This window comes from Ptychodera flava, chromosome 13 (genome assembly GCF_041260155.1).
Source record: "Ptychodera flava strain L36383 chromosome 13, AS_Pfla_20210202, whole genome shotgun sequence".
Lineage (NCBI taxonomy): Eukaryota > Metazoa > Hemichordata > Enteropneusta > Ptychoderidae > Ptychodera > Ptychodera flava.
In genome coordinates, this window is record NC_091940.1 from 19,749,469 (window position 1) to 19,770,666 (window position 21,198).

At 36.1% G+C, this 21,198-nt stretch overlaps 1 protein-coding gene across 6 annotated transcripts in view; it reads right to left on the minus strand.

Annotated features, from left to right (window-relative positions):
- The window catches only part of LOC139147741 (RNA-binding Raly-like protein), a 133,722-nt gene extending 112,967 nt beyond the window's left edge, over positions 1-20,755 (minus strand). For 3 of the 6 annotated variants that reach the window (XM_070718917.1, XM_070718913.1, XM_070718910.1), the window contains exons 1-2: positions 20,609-20,720; positions 14,297-14,376 (exon numbers count right to left, since the gene is read on the minus strand). The gene's annotated coding sequence lies outside the window, so the exon portion shown is untranslated. Of the gene's footprint in view, positions 1-14,296; positions 14,377-20,608 lie in introns of all 6 variants that reach the window. The other 3 variants (XM_070718915.1, XM_070718911.1, XM_070718914.1) reach the window with 2 other exon arrangements.
- Positions 20,756-21,198: the final 443 nt, after the last annotated feature.

Sequence of the window (21,198 nt, forward strand, 5' to 3'; positions counted from 1 at the left end):
TACATAGAATGATCAGCCTGCACAGAAATTCTAGGATTATCTCAAACCTCAGTACTGGTGTAGCTCGGTGAAAAATCCAGCATGTTCCACTACCTCACTCTGAAGTTGTGGAATTTTCAAAATGCAGAGGTGTCTCAGTTTCAGAAACAAGCTAATTCATCGATAACTGATTGAAGAAACCCACAGATCAGATTACTGTGGAGTGTGTGCCTGGGAGACTTTTCAAGTTTTCTGATGGCAACATGTGGCCTTGTCAGTATGGGCGTAGCTTTACAAACTGCTCAAACACAACATGTCAACTGAAGCCGGGGAGATCAATATCTTTGAAACGGCAAGCATATACTTTCACAAGTTCCACATGAACACACTTTGTTGCTTCAACTCACAGTAAATGTATTGGTCTGATATCCTACACAAGTGGACAAAGCCGGATAGACTGTCTGGTATTTTCATAAGGCAGCCTCTCAATTGCTAGATAAATATACTTTGAGCCAACATGGGTAAACATTCAACAGGTACTTTGCAAATAGGTACACAACCCCCTCATTCATTGGAACCCTGAAATATTTGTACTCCGCAAATATGAGTGACAGCAAGCATGTTACACAATCCCTCCACTGAGGGACCCTGCTTGTTAGGTAGTATCATTCAATTTTCTCTGGCCCACCTGATCCCCTTCACAAGACACAATCACAACCTGTTGCAGATCTATCTGTTTTATAAGGCATCAATTGGCGTACTAGAAAGGCACCCTATACACAGAATTATGAGTCTGTACCTGTGTGGATGTGTTCGACTACAGCAACAGGCACTATTATGTATTCTGTTTCAAAAAGTTGGCCTGCATCAGCAACTGGCGACACTGATATCTGAGATCAATTTCAACAACATCAATAAACAGCATTCTTTGTGAAATGGACTCTAATTGTTGCACTTTTTCTGACGTCAGCGCCATGTGTTGGAACTTGTGTGCACTTAGTTTAAGTAAATAAAAATAACCTGGCTGCCAACCTACTCAATAAATATCAACCATTGCAGTGAAAAATCTATGTCAGAGAGTAGAAATTTAGGTATGAATGAAACAAGAAAATATTCCACATCACAAAGACTTGTCATACCTCTCATAATTCATAAGGTTGAGCAAATATTTCATAATAGTAGATACTTGTTTTATATTTGCTTTGTGTCGCATTTTTTGTCTCCGGATATTATCACACCAGGGATTACAATATCGTGACTGCACCACCAGACTATGCATGCAGATTTCACGGAATATTTTCATGTAAACTGCTAATACAAATGTACCTAAACCTTTACAGTACTGGGAAACAAACCCGGAGCACTGTGGGGTATGCAGAAATCGTGGTATGGGTCTCTCACACCAGATCTAAACAATATTCAGGCAATGAAAATTATTTTTGGTTTGAAATCTTGTCAATATAAATTGCCATGGTATTATTCCTTCTGCATTTGTGATATTTTTTATTTTTCATATTTTGTCATCTCATTCACGTATTTGTTATGTAGGCTTGAAGTACTTGCACTGGTATTTGCTTGGGTCATGTGAGTTTATAGTGCTGATTAAAGGGCCAGTGGCTGTAATTTTGATGATTGTTTCGCTATTTTTGTTTTAATGTCACCCGCATTTTCTTGTTCTACCCTACAAAGCATATTGAAATACACTGTAATTGTTTACATTTGAATTGTAAGTCACGATATTATGTTATACGATGTGTTTCTTCACAGTATGAGGAAATCATGAAGCAGTAAAAAGGCAAAATTGGGAAGTTCCTTCCGAAGGATAAACTATCAGGAATGCAGCAGAAATTCCAAGTTGATAACTTTTGATGTAACTCATTATCCCCATAAAGGAAGGACATCCCTTCTGCATTTCACATGTATTGATAGCCTCTATACATATCCTGTCATTTCGTTGAGATCCATACTTCTCCCAGAAGAGAGTAAAGCGTGAAGCCCAAAGAGCAGTCTGCGTAAACAGAGACAGCTGTTATGAAGGATGAAATATTGCATGATGGGTTACAAACAGCTGCATTCCTCCAGTGGAAACTCTTCAACCATTGGTCTGAAGCTGAACAGGCATGAAACCATTAGAGTTGTCTATTTGAAAAATGCTACCTCAAAGCGTCTTAAGTCCGATGGCAAAAGCAAATACTGATAAAATTTGTCAGAATTTTCAGTGGCAGTCTCTGTTGTAGCTGCATGCAGCTATGACATTAATTTACTTCAGTACACACATAACTGCAACGAATTATTATACCATGGTACTGACATTAGAAAGAGAGAAGGAACACGCCCAATTCACACAATTCAGATCAACCTCACATTTCGCAAATTTAATACTTTTTCACAAAAATCTCAAAAGTTCCTGGTGGTTTGGGACAAATGGCAAAACACTTACCTAACATTTTGAGCTCAAAATAACAAATTAGATTGTCTTTAATCAGGGTAAATGAACTCATCAGTTTTTATCATTTACACAAAACAGTAATGTTTTAGAGAACAGACCCATTTGGTAGGCAGACATTCTTTGAAAAGATATCATAAATTGCCATTCTGCAAAAAATTCATTACATCCATGAAATCATCAAATGGATGGAATTTTTCCTGCTTAAACTTTGCCGCCTCCATCAGGGAAAAAAAACTACGAACACATGTACACCGTGGACAACATCTGCAGTTGAGGGGTACATTAAAATAATTGTACTTTGCAATTGACGATATTTTTTATCCATTAATTTTGCCTAACTTTATGAGCTGTAGTTACGGAGAGGGCGAGCAGCGTGATGTTTAAGCTGAAAGGTCCAAATGGTACCACGGTGATCAGGGTTGCCATAGTTACTGAGAGATGAAACTGCGCTGTAATAGTTGTGCAGTGGAGAATAACACAAATTAGAAGAGAAGTGTTCAGCTGCAGTTTTACCAATTACAATGAAAGACAAATCTGGGAGAGGTATGGGCATCAGACTGACGTGATACAGAAACATGGTGATTCTCAGCAGTGAAGTAGTTATCAACAACAACTGCCAAAAATACTACATCACCACTGGTGGTTATGGTGCTAATTTTGGCTGTCTTAGGGTGCTTTTTAGAATAGGTAAGAATATATGCGTCTCCCCCAGGATAATGCTGAATCATAGTACGGCTTGGAGGCATACCATGCTTCTTTCTTGTCTGCAATTTTCAATAACCATTGACAGATGATACACTCTTTTCCATGGCAGCAGTAAATCATTTTGTAAGTACAATGTAGCTGTGTGTCTAAAAAAGGAATTCTACCCATCTCTGGAGTGATTCAGATTGCAAAGGATTTGGGAAAGTTCCTGAAATATTTTGTCATATATCTTGAAGTTGACCCATAATTTCCAAAACCATTCGGACCTTTTAGAACAGACAGGAGAGATATAACATTGCAACTTCTATTCTTTTGTTATTTGTTTTTTTGAAAAATGTTCAAATGACTTTCTCATCTGCAAAATGAGACAAACTGCATTTGTGCAAGCTACTGATTTATGAAGTATTCCATATAATTTGCATTCTATGGAAGTATTCCATATCATTTGCATTCTATGGAAGTATTCCATAATATCATTTGCATTCTATGAAATATTCCATATCATTTGCATTTTATGAAGTATTCCATATCATTTGCATTTTATGAAGTATTCCATATCATTTGCATTCTATGAAATATTCCATATCATTTGCATTTTATGAAGTATTCCATATCATTTGCATTCTATGTAGTATTCCATATCATTTGCATTCTATGGAAGTATTCCATATCATTTGCATTCTATGGAAGTATTCCATATCATTTGCATTCAATGAAGTATTCCATATCATTTGCATTCTATGGAAGTATTCCATATCATTTGCATTCTATGGAAGTATTCTATATCATTTGCATATTATGAAGTATTCCATATCATTTGCATTCTATGGAAGTATTCCATATCATTTGCATTCTATGAAATATTCCATATCATTTGCATTCTATGGAAGTATTCCATATCATTTGCATTCTATGGAAGTATTCCATATCATTTGCATTCTATGGAAGTATTCCATATCATTTGCATTTTATGAAGTATTCCATACCATTTGCATTCTATGGAAGTATTCCATATCATTTGCATTCTATGGAAGTATTCCATATCATTCGCATTCTATGAAAGCATTCCATATCATTTGCGTTCTTTGAAGTATACCATATTACATTCCTTTTTCGCTGGTGAGGTTGTACCTCTCACATATTTGGAAACGGTCCACCAAGCACACCCACTGGACATTTCACAAAGGTTTGGCCGCCAAAGAGATATTCCTAACACTGACAAGAGGCTGCCCACACATTTGTTAAGCTGCGTAGATTGATTTCTTAGGGACAGCCACTTTGCCTCTATAACTCTTAATGCAATATCAGCTGTGCTGCTTTTAATAGTTCGCCGCAATATCGGGCCGAGTGGCTTTTAAAAGTCGGATGATTATCTCCTAAATTCAGTCCGTGGAAAATATTTAGACGCCGCATCTCCTCCAGTAGCCATGTTGATCAATTACTCTCACACCAGACAGTGTGCATATTGAACTTTTTGCTCTCCAATTGAAATATCACACTTCATGGGCAAGCACATGTCAGCCAGGATCAAAGTTCCCACTGTGATAATACAGAAGGTAAAGTCTAGAATTTTAAACACCTTCAGGGTTGATGATTTCCATTTTGACTGCTTCTGCAGAAATTGAGTTCAATGACCTCTTTCTAACTTATCCCACAATGCATTGCTGCTGTATATACACTTGATTCAAAACGTAATGTGTTTCACGCTTTGTATACATTTTGTATCACACTGTCGTGATACAGTCCATGTTGCTACAAAAGTTTAGTGCTTTGTGTTGCAAGCATCGACAAATGTATCGTCCAGGGTGGCATCAGCCACAAATGCCATCAGTAACTCACTTTGACATGAAAAGCTTCATGTAATCAGTGAGAGGACTATTCTGTGTTTGTCATTGCACAAAATACTAGAGCTGTTTTTCACATTCTTGTCATTACTGCTTTGCAAAATTTTTGGATCTGACTTATTCATTCTTTTACAGGTTTCTTGTTTTTGTAATAGTTGCAGTGGCGGATACCAGAACACTGTAAACTTGGAATATATACAGCAACTACTCAGCAAAAGAAGAAAGTTTCCCCAAATATACATTTCCCCAGACATAAACAGTGCAAGCATACAGACGGGTTGTCAACAACACAAACAACAAATGGTCAAATAAATCACTTTATAATATCCAACACTAACCACTGTAAAATTGTCTCTTTCTAAGCTCTGTGTGTGTGTGTGATCATAAAAAGTAAAGTCACAATCAGCTCTGGGATTAAAAACTTAGAGTGGGAAATGTGTGATTACAGCTCAATCTTTGTATGTACATTATTCCTACATGTTAATTGTTCGTAACGTCAAAATACCCGTTGAGCACAGCATGGTTGTCAGTGATTATGGGCTTGTCTGGGTGAAAGAGCAACTTCAAGAACTTTAGCATATCAATTGATTTTTATTGTGTTCATCGACATTAATTTTCTGAAGATTCCTTCAAACCGGCACCAAAAGTCATCAATGACAGAATATCCCAAACTACTGACACCCAGATAACATATGCACAACTCCATATTTCAGTGAAACATTATTGCTCATTCCGACTTAACATATTCCGTGACTCTCTGATTCAGTCCATCTGCTCATGGAGAGTAGAATGACCACTAATGTGATCATAAATAAGTTACTTAAAACTAATAAAACGTAGATATTGAATAGTATCTGTATGAAAGGAATATAAGAGGATAGTCTGACAAAGGAACTTATCTGTAGGCTAGGATTTCACTGCTCTACGAATTTAGTCGATAAGGGATGATCAATTTCTTATATGGGTGACAATGTGAAATGACAGGGCCATGCCTTATTCCATATGTCAATAAGATATATTTTTCTCTAGTTACATTACCAGAGCTCTATAATCTGAATTATCATGTACAATCATATATGGGTAATCGCTGTTGTTTTTTCTAAATGAAACAAAAAATTTAGTCTATGACATGTGTTGTAACTACGGGGATGAATGCTAGGGTGTAAGTAATTTGTTCAGAATTCATACACAAAATATAAACATTTCATGTATAATTTTAAAAAGTTAAATTTTTGTTTGTTAAAGCCTATTAGATGTATACAAGGAATGTAATCTACCTTAACTGTTCTACTCCATAGAATTAAACAAATAGGAAAAGACTAAGTCATTTTCCAAGCCAAGAAAAATTCACTAATACTGAGAACATGTTCACAACAGCAGATTACACACACTGATATTTTGATGAAATACCAGTGAAAACACACAAAATAACCTTCTATGTTACTGGCTGGCTGTTACACATTTGGCGCGAAATCAATGATATGCAAAGTGTCATGGCAACACACATTTGAAAACAAAACTGCTGATCATCGTTTAATATGTCAGAAATCCTCCTGAACGAGAGAGACATGCAAGCCGTAATCAACAATTCTCCACAGCCTGCATTTCAGAGTTAAGCCCCTTAAAACTCAGTAACAACCACAGGAACAATTGAAAACCATACAGTTTTTACACACCTACACATAACATTGGATTTTTATGACCTCTGTGCGGTTCTTTTTATCATGGGTCCCTTTTATTAAACTGCTGCATGCCCATTACAACCTAGTAATCGTGTCATCTATTGACTACAGGCTTTTTATAACGGTGAATCAAAGATTTCTTCTTCAATGCTCTTGCCCATCCAATCAAAAAGTTTCTTTTATAAGAGCAGAAACTGGCAATTCCTCACTATGTGTTCTTTCAACGCTTTTGCCCTTCCAATGGAAAAGTGTACAATTAAAGCATTCCACAATATCTGCAAATTTGCCCTACCAGTCAAAAAAATACTTTCCTTATCAAAAGAGGAATACGCATTCAATATTATGTCTGCAAATTAACATATCTGTAATCATTTAATGCAATGCTAAATTTCATTTCTTGTGGCAATAGCTACATTCATCCAGTTTGCATTACTCATCATGGACAGCATGCGCCAGTGGATTGACGTCTATATATATGCTAGGCTTATGTCACGATGGTAGTTATTAGGGCTTTGGAAACGGGAGTACTAAGTTATCGTATTACAATTCATGCTTTAACAAACCTCAATTTTTACTCGGGCACTACAATTTCAGTAGGCACTGGGCCTTTATTTGATGCCGCATGCCACAAATTACACAGCAGTCAATTTGCTTGGCTTTCCCAGGCTGAATTGTCAGAGAGAAGTATCCGCCGCAGAGCTGGTTATGCATGTATCTTTGATCGAACTCACGCTGGTTTAGAGCTCCTGTGGAGCACTGCAAAGCTGTCAGCTGCCCACGGCAGCTCGGCCTCTGCTAATCACTAAATTTATATGAAGTCTACAGATCAAGACTTCTGCCTCAACACATATTCAAGGGATGTTAGCACTAATCAATGTACTTGCTATTACGCTGTTACGCTTGACATTTGTAAGTAATACTGGAGTCAAATAGAGAGAAAGTTATTACAAGCCCATCCAATGAACCATGCACAGCGTCTCGGTAAACTAATGTGCCGCATATTTTTTCCTAAATGTGAATATTACCAAAATTTTGACCTCTACATCTTACAACTATGAGGAAAGAAATTTCATCACCCCACCGGAAACTACTTGGAAGGCAATAATATTAATCTGACCCATGTCGGGACGGTGAAAATATTCCCTGCCGAATTTCTTTCCATTATTTTATGAGAGGAAAGAGGTGAAGAAACTCAATCTCTACAGTAATTGAATTTTAAATAAGTCTTCCAAAGAAACAAAATTCTGTGATTCAGATGGTAGATTGAGGCTACAGGTGACCCATTTTCAAACTGAGGAAATATTATGGAGAGAGGAAGAAATATCCAGATTGCTTGAAAATTCTGTTTTCCTCATCACATGCATGAAAGCAAGCTAATTGACCCTAGGCTTCACATCATATCATGATCGACCATGGATTGAATTAAAAACAAGGCCTCAAGACAATTTGTACGACAGCAGCACACAAACTTCTGTTTTTCTTCTGAATTCTACTGACATACTACCTATACGTCATATCTGTCTCATTTCCAGGTAGAGTTGGACAACAGAAAAGAAAAGCTCCTCCAAACGTGGTCTAAAATTGATCAAGTAAACAAAAGTTACTTGAACTACTGCAGAAAATGTCAACAAGTCAATTAACTATAGTATGAAAGTCAATAATGACAGGCATAGGTCATATTTTGTTTGCCAGTTTCAAAATATTTTTAATCAAAAACTGTTACATCTTTCTTGACACTCTGGAATTCTGTTTCAGAGGGACAGGATACAAAATTATGAGAACAACATCTGTGACCCCAAGAGTCCACTGAAACCACGGTGAGATCATTAGAAACCTGCAAAACAATTTCAGCAGTGACCTATACTGCAACTTTTGACCTTTTTTACACAATGCCCACCCTGCTTCCATGCTGATCCATTTAGAAACCAGCTGTAAGAAAGAGACTGACGGCAGACCTTGATCCAATAACCAGCAACGTTACCTAATTAACAATCCACTGCAGACTGCATATGTCGCAAGTTGTATCTGCGTCAGCAAACGACCATGGATTCTTTTTTTGCGTCAAGCTTCTCTAATTTCTTTTTTTCCATAGACACCTTATATATTCATCCCTTTCTCTGTAAACTAGAGGCTCTTTTCATTCTTTGTAATCCAAGTTGCCCATAAATTATGACATAAATTCATTACAAATATTTTGCCTCATAAAAACTGAACCCATAAAAAAGAAACAGTCAAGTAAAATAGAGCTCCACTGTATAAACATCACATTTATTTTCTATCAAGCGTATATATTTCTAAAAGTATGACAGGGATATCATGTCACATTGAAGAATATTAGAAACATATTTCTTTTAACCTTGTCAGCATGAACGGAAATCTTTTTATTGTTTACACAACTTTATATACAGTGACAATGAATAAAATATGTTGCATACACCCTTTAGAGGGAAATTAGCTGTAATTCTGGATATTTTATTGTTTTCGTTTTTCAAAATATTGCATTTTCCTCTTCTGCTCTCCATAAACAATGTGTCCGATACGAAGTGTCATTATTGATGACAGAATACTTATAAAAATTCAGTTCTCAATGATAGCATGGGATATTACAAACACTGGTGGTGTAGACAAGTTAAATATAATATAGCATTTTAACATGGTTTCAACTTGGGGAATAAAATTGATAATTATTCAAGGCATGACAGCGGTCAAATACTGAGGTCACTGCACTTTTACATTCCTGATTAACCGTGAAATTGCTCGATCTTAGTTGAAGTAGTCACCAGACTCTGTGTTGGCATGGCCTTCTGGACCAGGCCAGACTTCCTGAGCGTGGTTCCGCCTTTGCTGAACTTGCAAAAACAATGGGGGTCATACCACTGCGTCGGGGGTAATAGAGGTTAAACCGAAACTGTGCAAGTAACAAAGTTGAGTGTTTTTGTCACAGCAGGATGCAGAAGATAAGTTAGACTTTGAAAACACACAGCTGATTGTATGTAACATCAAACCAGCACTTTATCATTTCTCACAGCTTTTTATTATAATTGTGGACATTGTATTTCACAAGCGACCTAAAATTGTAACACTACCATAACAGATCTCACTTTGAGCTTTCAACCAAAAACATCTGATAAAAGGTCTTTTTATTGATTCTCCTGCTCAAGTATGTTCACAGTAGATATTAAATTACCAGGGTGGAATATAAATGCAAATTCACTGGCATTGTAGCCAGTACAGTATAAGCTGACTAATTTGACAAAATGGGGATACTGGCAGTAGTGAATTAAAAGATATAAGCTGCTAAATTTTGCAAAGTGAGGTTTAATATATATGCTGGCGGCATCACATCTAAAGTTTTCAGCTGCTGGATTTTAAATTGCAAACTGGGAAAATACTGGCAACATTGTGTCAGAAGTTTTAATCCATGCATTCTATATTTCTAGCAAAATTTCTCCTAGCCTCAATGGCCTGGATTATTGTCAATGTAATGATAGACTAGACAAGGACATTTCATTGCTATGAACCAAATGTTGCTGGGTTATTTCATTGAATCTCAGTGTTGATAGGATCTTGTACACTTGGTAAAATTGCTGGTGATTACACGTAGTTGCCTTGAATTAGGACTTAATTTCAAACTTCGATATGGTTTATTTAATCAACAAAAGGTCATAAATGTGTTAATAATATCTGAAACTTTTCATTGATTTTGTCCTTTAAAGAGCAACTAGCTGTAAGTTTTTATTTTTTTCACTATTTTTGCTTTGTAATGTCCACTGCAGTTTCTCGTTCTACTACCCAGTGCATATTGAGTTACAGTGTTGAGCCTGTCAACTCAGCCTTCTCAGGAGTGGACTGCACTGTTTATAATGTTGACAGGTGAATTCTGGTCCAGACTATAATTCAATAGTTAACGAAAGCAGTGCATTTTACACATATAGACACTGTCTTGACAAACTAAATAGTGGCTGCTTCAACACACTTTGGGTAGTAGCACAATAATTTCATTTGACTACAAAACCAAAATAGTACAAAAATCAAAAGTTTAAGCTACTAGCCTTAAAAAATTTTATACTTTCCTGTTTGCCTGCTTTGAAGCAAATTGGTATTAAAGAAAGTCAAAATCAGGTAGTTTGTTTTTCAATACCATCCAAATCTAAGCAACGGAACTATTTTGCCTGCTTTTATTGACTCTTTGCTCTCATTACAGTATAGATTGCAGATAGAGTTGTAACCTTCTGCTGATGCATAACCTATAACTTGCCACTTATGGTTACCATCGTCTGAAACAAGCATGTTTGCACAGGGATAGACAGAACAACACACATCCAGAATACATTATGCAACAAAGAGTTCAGCAGTTTAACATCTGTCGATGTTCATACAGGAGATGTTCACACCGGAGATACCGGCAAAACTGAAGACGGGGTGAGAACAAGTATGGACAAGTTCAGCAGTAAAAGTGAAATCCTAAATGAAATTATGGTGATAATCAGGCCAGTCAATGAAAGAAACTTGACATTGAAACCATGTAAAATTGCAGATAGAAACACCATAAATGTATTAAGTGATTGTTCTCCATAGAGCGATATACCCTACAATCACATGGGACATTCTTTCATTAAGCCGACAAAAATGCCCATAAAACTTTGGCATGTTTGGAGATGTCTGGTAACACCCAGCAACTTAAAGCATTAATTTTTCCCCCACTGACAGTCACACGCTGGACTGAAGACTGTTTGCGCAGGGACTTTGAAATTCACATTGAATCCTTGGAGCCAATTTCCTGTTTGGAAATGGCTTCATTACCGTGGGGAAATTGAGAAACGCGCCTCAGAGCAAAACTATCAAACCGATCACTCAACTTGAATTGTCAATGTTACAACAAACGTCATTTGCTAAACTTGTTCGCAACAAGGACTTTAATCTATCACAAAATCAGCAGCAATACACAAGGTATTCAATCCCTTCATTGCCAAATAACTTTTTTTGTCACATACAGCCAAAGCTATATTGAGGAAAGTAATAGTCACCAGGTAAAACGCAGGTAAACTTTGACCATCAACATACAACACCTGATAAATCTTTGATATTTAATAGCAGTCTCAAGTGGAACATTGTGACAAATATTTATTCAGTGGAACAAGAATATTTTAGCCATAGAGTCATGTCCCTGTACTGACCAAAGTACAAGCTGCCAAGTACTTATCCGAGTTACATATCAATAGAATGGTCTAATTTTACAGTGAACAGTTTGTCTGAATGTCTATGAAAATACGTGTTTTACTTCCTCCCTGGCCCTTCTTTGCCTTTGAGATATGACAAATATTTCTCTTGAAAAAAAAGCCTTGGCTGTACCAAAGTATTGCAAATGAAATTAGGAAGAATCCGGTACTAATTATAGTTTGACTGAAATGCAGAATTCCACACTCAACTTTTCTGGAACAGAAAGTGAATTCTGAAACTACAGAGTTGCCACTTCATAAAATAATGGGAAAAGCTTGTGCACCAGAAATGGATTCAACATAAATCTGATATCAAATCATAAATGTGGTCTATGTAGGTCACAACCATATTTCAGTGCCGAGGTCTTATTTGTTGGCTGTATGAAATATGATCTGAATAGTATTTTTTCAGATGCAGACAATTTTTTTCATTTTTTTCCAAATTTTTGTTCAAACATTGTAGTCAATGTCAATTTGGTCTGAAATTATCAAAAAATTACAGAAAAATTCATAAAAATAGGCAAACATTGCTATGGAATTTTGGTGGGTTAAATTACAGCACTCAGAGGGTTAATGATGTCAAAAGAGCTAGTTTTGATGTCTTGAAATTCTCCTTCCCACAATTTCCAAATGCTATGATTTTGCACCTTCACATAATACTATTCATCAATAGTTCCCTTTTTCCGCATTCAAACCAATTTTCACGCTCCAAACATTATTTTACAGATAAAGCCTGCTGTATATGCAAACATGCAAACTCCAATGAGACCATCTGAACAATCAAATGGGTATAGTTTCCCTTCCTCAACCAAGTATTGTTTAGTTTCTTTGGACAGTCAGTGACCCTTTACCCACCATTGAAAAATACACTTCTGCACAAATATTTGACCTGTGTAATTTTCTTTACGCCAAGATTTTGTCTGGTGTCCTTACAAAGAAGCCTCATGTCTTTACAGAGAAAATCCTATCTAAATAAGTGGCTGCGTCCCTTATCCTTCATTACTTGCACTAGATTTGCTACCACGAGTTTCCACCAGATTGAATTCCCAATATGTTAAGGATAAGCAAAGCCCAAAGATGGTTAAGAAACCCCCTAGAGTACTATGATAATTAAATATAAAGCAGACAATTTTTTGGAGTTTCAAGAAATTTTTTTTTAGAATTTCCCGAAAATTTTGATGAAAAACTATAGCTCAAGGAAAGTTATGTCCATTGGTCCAAAACTTGCCAAAAATCACAGAAAAATTCAAAAATTGTTGCACTAAAATTTTTGTGAGTAGAATTAAGCTGTCAAAGGGTCAATTCTCACTGTATGCCAGTCTTGATACCCACTTATTTACCAAAGAGGAGAAACACCTCTTCCATTCTTCCAATTCTCAGACTTCACTCAGGAGAAATTCCTTAGTCTCTCCAGTACATAATACAGGCCTCACATCAGCATCCCATGACTGGAAGATGCTTTAACATTCCTTTGGAAGCGCTCCAGTGATTCTGACCGCCAACCCGGACAAGGGGAAGGGGGTATTTTGATGGAAAACATTAAAAGGTATTGGCTTACACATCATGTGATATAAACTACTTCAGAGAGGAGTGAAAATTAATGGACACAAATCCTTGGAATGAATGAAAATATTTTTTCTGCAGGTCATCCAGCTGTTTTCAAGCTACCTCTCTGCTACTCAACAGTCTACTGCAAAACGCTGTGTCCACTAATTTTCACTGTGCCCTACTGCATGCCCACCAACAAGAAAAATAAGAGAGCTGGGCGATAGGGGATTACAATGCTGTACACGTCAGATTTAACTACACTTGACTTGCTGCATGTCATGACCAAAGGCATTTATCTATTGAAATTATACACAAGACGCAGCACACCAGGCAGGGGGTTGAAAAATATGAGTGTGGTCCAAACTCTAAGATTACAGATGCGAAAACAATAGCATTTCTTTTTGCTCATGAACTGGCATTACTCTTCCTTTTCAATATCAAACCGGCAAAAAAAATGCCAACAATTTTTTTATCAAGCAATCTTCACTCTTAGTCTTAATGACTGTTAAGTCAACTACTGGTATTTTCAAATATTGAAAACCTGAAAGTACATTTTTCCATCAAGATGACTATTGATAGCAACCACTATTTTTTTTAGCAACACAATATTTGACATACATGTATTGAAAATTTGAAAATATGACATTGTCCATCGCATTTGCAGTCATTCATAGGTCATTTCTTTACAGAGATGAGATCAAACCATATTTTTCAAACCCTGCACACACCAAGTAAAACAAATATTTGGTGCAGAAGGTGAACAATAAAATACATCAATATTTAAAAAGTCAAAAAAAAAATTGTGATCAGATTCCAGAAAGTCTTAAAAGTGTAAAAAGATTGCACACAAAAAAATGTTTTACCAATTACCTTTGTAAACTTTCCCAGCAAAATCTTCGGTTTAAAGAAGTTCAAGGTGAAATTTCCGAAAAGTCTCTCCAAATACTTGGCTGAAGTAGAAAAAGAAAAAGAAAAAAGAAAAAAACAGACAAAAAAATATTCAGCAAGTCACTAATCATTGAAAAAATGAAAAAAATAGTAAAAATGAAAAGTAATTTCGAAGGTTAAAAATTCTGAGTGTCGATATTTTCTGCTCTCCTATTGTCAAAAAAAATTCAAAAATGTGATATCCTTTCTTGAAAAGAACTGGAAACCAACTGCCATGACGACTCTACACAAATCTAAAACTCACAGATGAAGTTAAGTCACGCATCATACACAGTCAACTACATAAAACACAATCTCACAAAGATCTCATTCTTAAACTTCTAAATTTTATTAAATCAAAGTTCTCTGCAAGATATACATTTCACAGTTGGTCTTCCACAAATAGCAGTGACTGATTAGTGGTAACTTCAAACTCACAACCACTCTCCATGTATAATAATTGACATGTTTTATTCCTTTGTCGCACGGAAAAAGATGGTCAAAATCACTGACCAGTATAAAATGTTCTTTTGTGAATTGGTCTAGAAACAAAAACATTTTGTCTCCTCCTGAAGAAAATAGTAGTTGGTCAAGCAGCACTGGGTTGGATCAGTATCCTTATAACTCACATTATATAGCAAGATAGGCAAAACATACTTCCAGTCACAGTGGGTGGAGGGAAGGTGTTCCAGCAATATGTATAATACAAAGATCTGACTCTCAGTATCTACCTGAACATCTTATTCTAAGTTTGTGGTAACTTGAGGTTTTCTACTTGATAGAAATCTGCGACAGCATTTGGAAAGGCCAATTTCCTAAAATCAAAGTGAGTGCAGACTTCAACAGCAGTATTTCTCTGAATTTAGATCCAATCTTTAACTCTTCTATCTTGTTATTCCATGGCAAGTTGACATTTTCACTCACCAGATACAGAATAACAAAACACACAAAATGGAATTTTAACAAAATATTGGGGTTTGTTAATCTGCTATTTGGTCAAGAAAAATAGATGAGAATTTTGTCCAGTCCTGTAGCAATATGCTCAAAAACACTTCAAAAGGAATTGAAAATGATGCAAGTATTATGTAGAGATTACGCTGGCTGTGACAATACCAGAATACAACATCCTGAACATGGCTAAGTGAATGAATCAGAAGCTTTATCAGCTTATGGTCAACACTGCAATTTTGTTGCATAAAATCAGAACAGAGTGGAGACTGAATTGAGCACAGCAAGAAAGAGACTCCATTCACAAGCAAAGCTCTGTAATAAGGTCTGATATTTGATATTCACTGAATGGCAAAGACAACCTGACTGCCAAAGAAAGAAACTAATTTGCACATAATGCGGCAATCAGATACAAAATCGATACTGACAGTTCGTAACAGACTAAAATTTGAACTATTCATGGCACTGAACAAATTTTTTGACAAACAAATGTTACTTGATTTACAGCATTACTTTGAGGTATTGTATATCAAAGTCCTTGTTTGTTTTATGCTTTTTCAAGCTTGGCCCACACAAACCTTGGTTACAATTTGAAATAAATGAAAGCAATGTACAAAGCATATTTAAAAATGCATTTTAAAATGATGATTTCTTTCCTGCAGACGATGTTAATAATATCTCTGCGTGGTACTTTGGAGTTCTTTCCTTAAGAAAATGTCATTATCAAATCATCTTTTTTCTTTATATCACACATTTGCCTTCAGAAGAAATGCTTGAGGCTGCATTTTTAGAATTTTACTAGAATTGTAATCAACTATCTAGTACTTCTATTATGTGGATATGATATTAAATGATTTATAGGGTATCTACCACACCATACATCATCACCGGGTCAACGGTGAATGAACTTCCTATCTCGCATGACAAAACACAACAACTTCAGACCATGGGGCTGAAACAGAATAAATGACACTATTGCACACTGCATTTGTGCAACTTCCTGCCGTTTCTCTTTCCTGTTTTTTTTTTAATGCCAGAGAAACCCCTTTTTCAGAGTCTGGGAACTGATGTAATACCAAAGCTTGCAGACACTGGGTTTGAGTAGCAGACAAGGGGAAGGGCAGATGGACGGGAGATGCTAAAAGGAGAAAAAAAAATAACCATGAGAAGTTTATACAACCTAATCATGAACACTATCCCACCTTCCATCAAATGGTCTGAGATTCTGTGAGCGGTTCTGCTGTCAACATTTGTACGCTAGAATGCAAAAATTTTGGATATCTGCATGACAAATGTAACACACAAATTGGCTTTTAGAAAATCAGCAATCTATGGAAATTGCTGAAGCCTCCATGATTCACTCATATTGCTGAAATACAACGATATCAAACACAAAATTGCACAGACAAAAGTTGAAACACAAACCCTAAATAAAGGTCTGTGGTTGAATTGAGTGTAAATACTTTCAAATAAAATCAATCCAAAGATGATACAAAGATAATTTATATTTTTCCAACAGAAAAAATAGTGTCAATGACACTGTCCTCCCATTTTGCAGCGATACTTACTACTAGTACACACATGACATTGCATTCTTACAGGTTGACTAAGAAAATTCCATTGCAAGTCCAAATTAATCTTATACCCCAGCAATATGAAATGCTCCATCTCATAATGACTTTTAAACGTCTGACAGAAAACAACTCTAGGATCAAGACTATCATGTTTTACAGCAATCCAACAAATACTTAAGGAAAAAATGATTTTATGACAAAAAATGGGAAAAATTGCCCCAAAAATACAAATATGAAAATTTCACCACAATTTGAACAAATATGACAAAGGTCAACCCTAGGATCATACATACAAGTTTTCAAGGCAATGGGATGAGTGCTTTCAGAAAAGATTTTTTGACAAAAAACAGGAAAATCGCCCAAAAAATACAACTTTCAAAATTTCACCACAATTTGAAGAAATGTAACTTAAGTCACTATAAAGAGCCTGCATACCAAGTTTCAACCAAATCTGGCCAGTGGTTACAAAGTTTTAGCAATTTGCAGGATTTTTCCTTTTTTAACCTTCATTTGCATATTTTTGACTTTGACATGTTTATTTCAACAAATTCACATCTCCACCCCTCGATGCACCTGTCCACCAAATACTAAGATGGGAGGTGCTGTGATTTAGGAGTTTTTAACGTGACAGACATACATCCGCACATAATAACTAACATACATACATACATACAAACATGTACATATGTATACATACATACATACATACATACATACAGACAGACCATAGACCCTCCAAAAAACGCGGGTCTACAGACAGACAAACAGATAGACATGCATACATGCATACATTTATTTTTACGGCTTTTAACCTCCAACAGCCAACCAACTTGTCAATATTAGCTTGATCAACTTGATACTTCAGCTTATAATAATATAAATGAGAGTTAATTACATTCTAATTAAAGTAAACAAGACTTGCTTATCAACATTTACGTCATAAAAAAACAGCATATCTGTCTGGTTATAAAGAATCTTCAGCTGGTTATCTTTATCAGTATTTCATCCTATTAACCAAGCACATTTTAACTTTCAAATTAACATTGCAAGTAAGTTCTGTTGAATAAGTTGAGCCTGTAGGTACTCAGAGAAAGCACACAGAAGAGACAAATGTTTGCAACTTAAGAAGTTCAAGGTCATCAAAAGCATTATAAGGAATCATGTAACACTTTCATTGCACTGTTTACACAGATTGCATAATTGCTATAAATAGCACATGAGGAATCTTACAGTCCAGCTTTACCATAAAAACCCTATCACTTTGACCACTCTTTTAATTGATCACTCTATTTTTTTCCTCAAAAAGTAATTTTATTTTATCCTTACCAAGTCAACCATAAATGGAAATTGGAACTTTCTCTATCTCTATTTATTTGACCAACCTATCATGACAAACTATTATGAGCAATTTATTTTAGATAACATACAGAGCACAATATATGACGGTTCAGAATATGTCAAAGTTGGGATTCAGGAAAGTTGCCTTTACATGTTTTAATCCTCCAAGATGGTAAGCATTTCACCATGAACTGTCAAAAAAGTTGAACATTCTAATAATTCTACACTAAAATTATTTTGGCTTTGTTGATATCCTCATTAATTTAATTATTTAAAATTATATTATTTTTTTCTGGGTAATTGATAGGGTTTATACAGTACAAGAGTTACATACAATGTTAGTCAAATTCAGTTAAAACATCAATTACAGTCTAACATTGCATCATTCCTATAAATAGCACCTCAGCCTGGAACAGCACAATCATAATCTGCTCATTCACACAGGCAGTACTTGACTTTGAATGAATGACCTACTACATTTCACCTATGTACCAAATTTGATAGTATGACAAAAAGTACCACAAAATTTGCAAATTTCAGCTTGAGTTCACAGAGTCATCTTCAGGTCACTCCTAGGAACCTGCACACCCAATTAGAAAGTAATGGCATACACAGTTTCAAAGAAGATTTTTTTTACCAAAAATGGCAAAAATTGCCCAAAAATACAAATATGCAAATTGTGCCATAATTTTGATGAATTCTATTTTGAGTTTTCACAAGGTACCTGCACGCCAAATTTTAAAGCGATCCAACCATCGGTTTAAGAGGAAAAGATTTATTACTAAAATGGCAAAAAAGAAAAAAAAAATCATTAAAATAGAAAGCATCAAATATTGACATCAAATCTATATGTTTAAATGAGTTGGGCCCAAGGTACCTAAAACCCAAATATGACAATGATCAGATGAGTAGTTCCTGAGTTATTGATTTTTGACTATTTTCGCTTTTTTTCTACCTCATTAGCATATCTATGGGCCTAAAAAGTTTATTTTAACAACGGCACATCTACATCATATATGGCATCACTACACCAAATATCAGCTCAATATGTGCAGCGGTTTTTGAGTTTTTGCGTTGGACGGACAGACATCCATACATCATACATACATACATACATACATACATACATACATCAGACAGACATCTCACATACAGACTTTTCAACCATACAACCTCCCATTGCCATATATGTATGGCAAATGGGAGGTAAAAATTGTAGAATTGTCCTGCTCCATTGGGCAGCCAAACGCATTTTACACACAATAAGGTACCTAATGATTAATCACATTAAAGGATCTAGCTACATGACCTAACTGAAAGGTTAACATTATCATTATGTTTGAACACGAACCGACGTCTTTGTACTTGAGTCACGCTTTCAGAGAATGTCAATAGTTCTCTTCAAAATGGTATTGGACTAAGAAGGGATAAAAATCTTGCGAAAAATGGTCCAATTTGATCAAGTTTACCCCATACAGATGTCAGTCCATGCGCTACATTTTATGAGGAACCTATTTTGATAAATTGCAGTTGATAGAGATCTTCAGACAGACGCTAAACAGGGTGTTGATTTGTCAGGAATGCCATGAACCATCAATAAATAAGACAGCCATCGGGTAGTAAATTCTATCATTACATGGAGGTATTTTGATGTTCCCGAAAGGAACAAAAACGGCGAAATGATCCTTACCCTATGTTCGGTTTTCACTGCTATATACTTTTTTCCGACATGAGTCACTTTTGACGATCCTACCCGAAGTGAACCGTATATGCGACTACAGCAAGGCTTGTACATACTATTACTACATTGGCATGGCATAGCCATAAGGCAAATCAAATTTTAAAAAAAAATAGATCTATACGCGTGAAAAGACTGTCTCTCACTAATAACCGAAAAAATAGTGAATGTTGGTCTAGTGTAGGTCCGCTTTTTTGACCGAAACCCTTTCTGCAGAGTAAAACTTAAGAAACTACACGTTTCCGCAATGACAGTGTGTGCGTACAGTCTGATGCAAACCGAAAGTCCGAAACAGATGGGATATGCAAAACATTTTAAATTCGAAAGGCGGGAGCAATGGCACGGCAAAAGAACGGGCGACGTGCTAAATTACGCCTCAAAAATTTTGAAATCACAATTGTCTCCATGGATTAAGCTGTAAAACCGACACTCGGCTACAAATACATGGGCAGCCATCGTCGACAATGTGTAACGTTTACAAACACGTACGCACGGTGAAGTCTGTGGCTGCTCACAACAGGTTTCGATGCAAAAATCACTGGCGCATGGGTGGCCGTTTTCGTAAAAATTACAAAAACTACACGAGTAAAAGAAAAAAATGAAGAGCTACTGGTGCGCAGAGGATAAAAAATAAAAAAGTCTGGTCCTGATACTCACCAAAATGGAAAAAGAGCAGAGGCCACGCAACAAAAATCGAGACACGTGAAAAATATGGAAAGGACCAGAAAATCAATATGGCGGATGTTAGGCTCCACGGGGTACACAAGCATGAACAGAAGTGCGACTGGAAAGTCTCTCTGCAGTAAATATGCAGTGGACGTACGGAACGATCCCAAAAAGTGAATATTTACCTCAATTACAATAAATCTGTTTGTTTTAACGAACCCCTGTATATACACTTGTCTATCTTCTCGGTATTTTAAAAGCCTTATGTAAAATTCTCATCTAGGTCTTGCGCCCCCGAATAGATAAGCAGCGCGTCAGTGGTTTCGGTAGTACAATTTCCGGGTATTTTTAAAAATGGGTCAAAAATAACAGAAAAATAGAAATGACAACAGCCACTCTTTGACATATTTCCATTGTTTTCATGTAAAACAGTGTTAACGAAATTCGACAAGATTGTTCATGTATTCTTTCTTTTTTCTCCTTGAGAATCGAAACCATCTATTATCAAACTTAGGCCCTAACTGATGTTGCCGCAGGCCTAGAAAGGGTGATAAACCGGCCGCCGCGTTGGTGCGCCACCC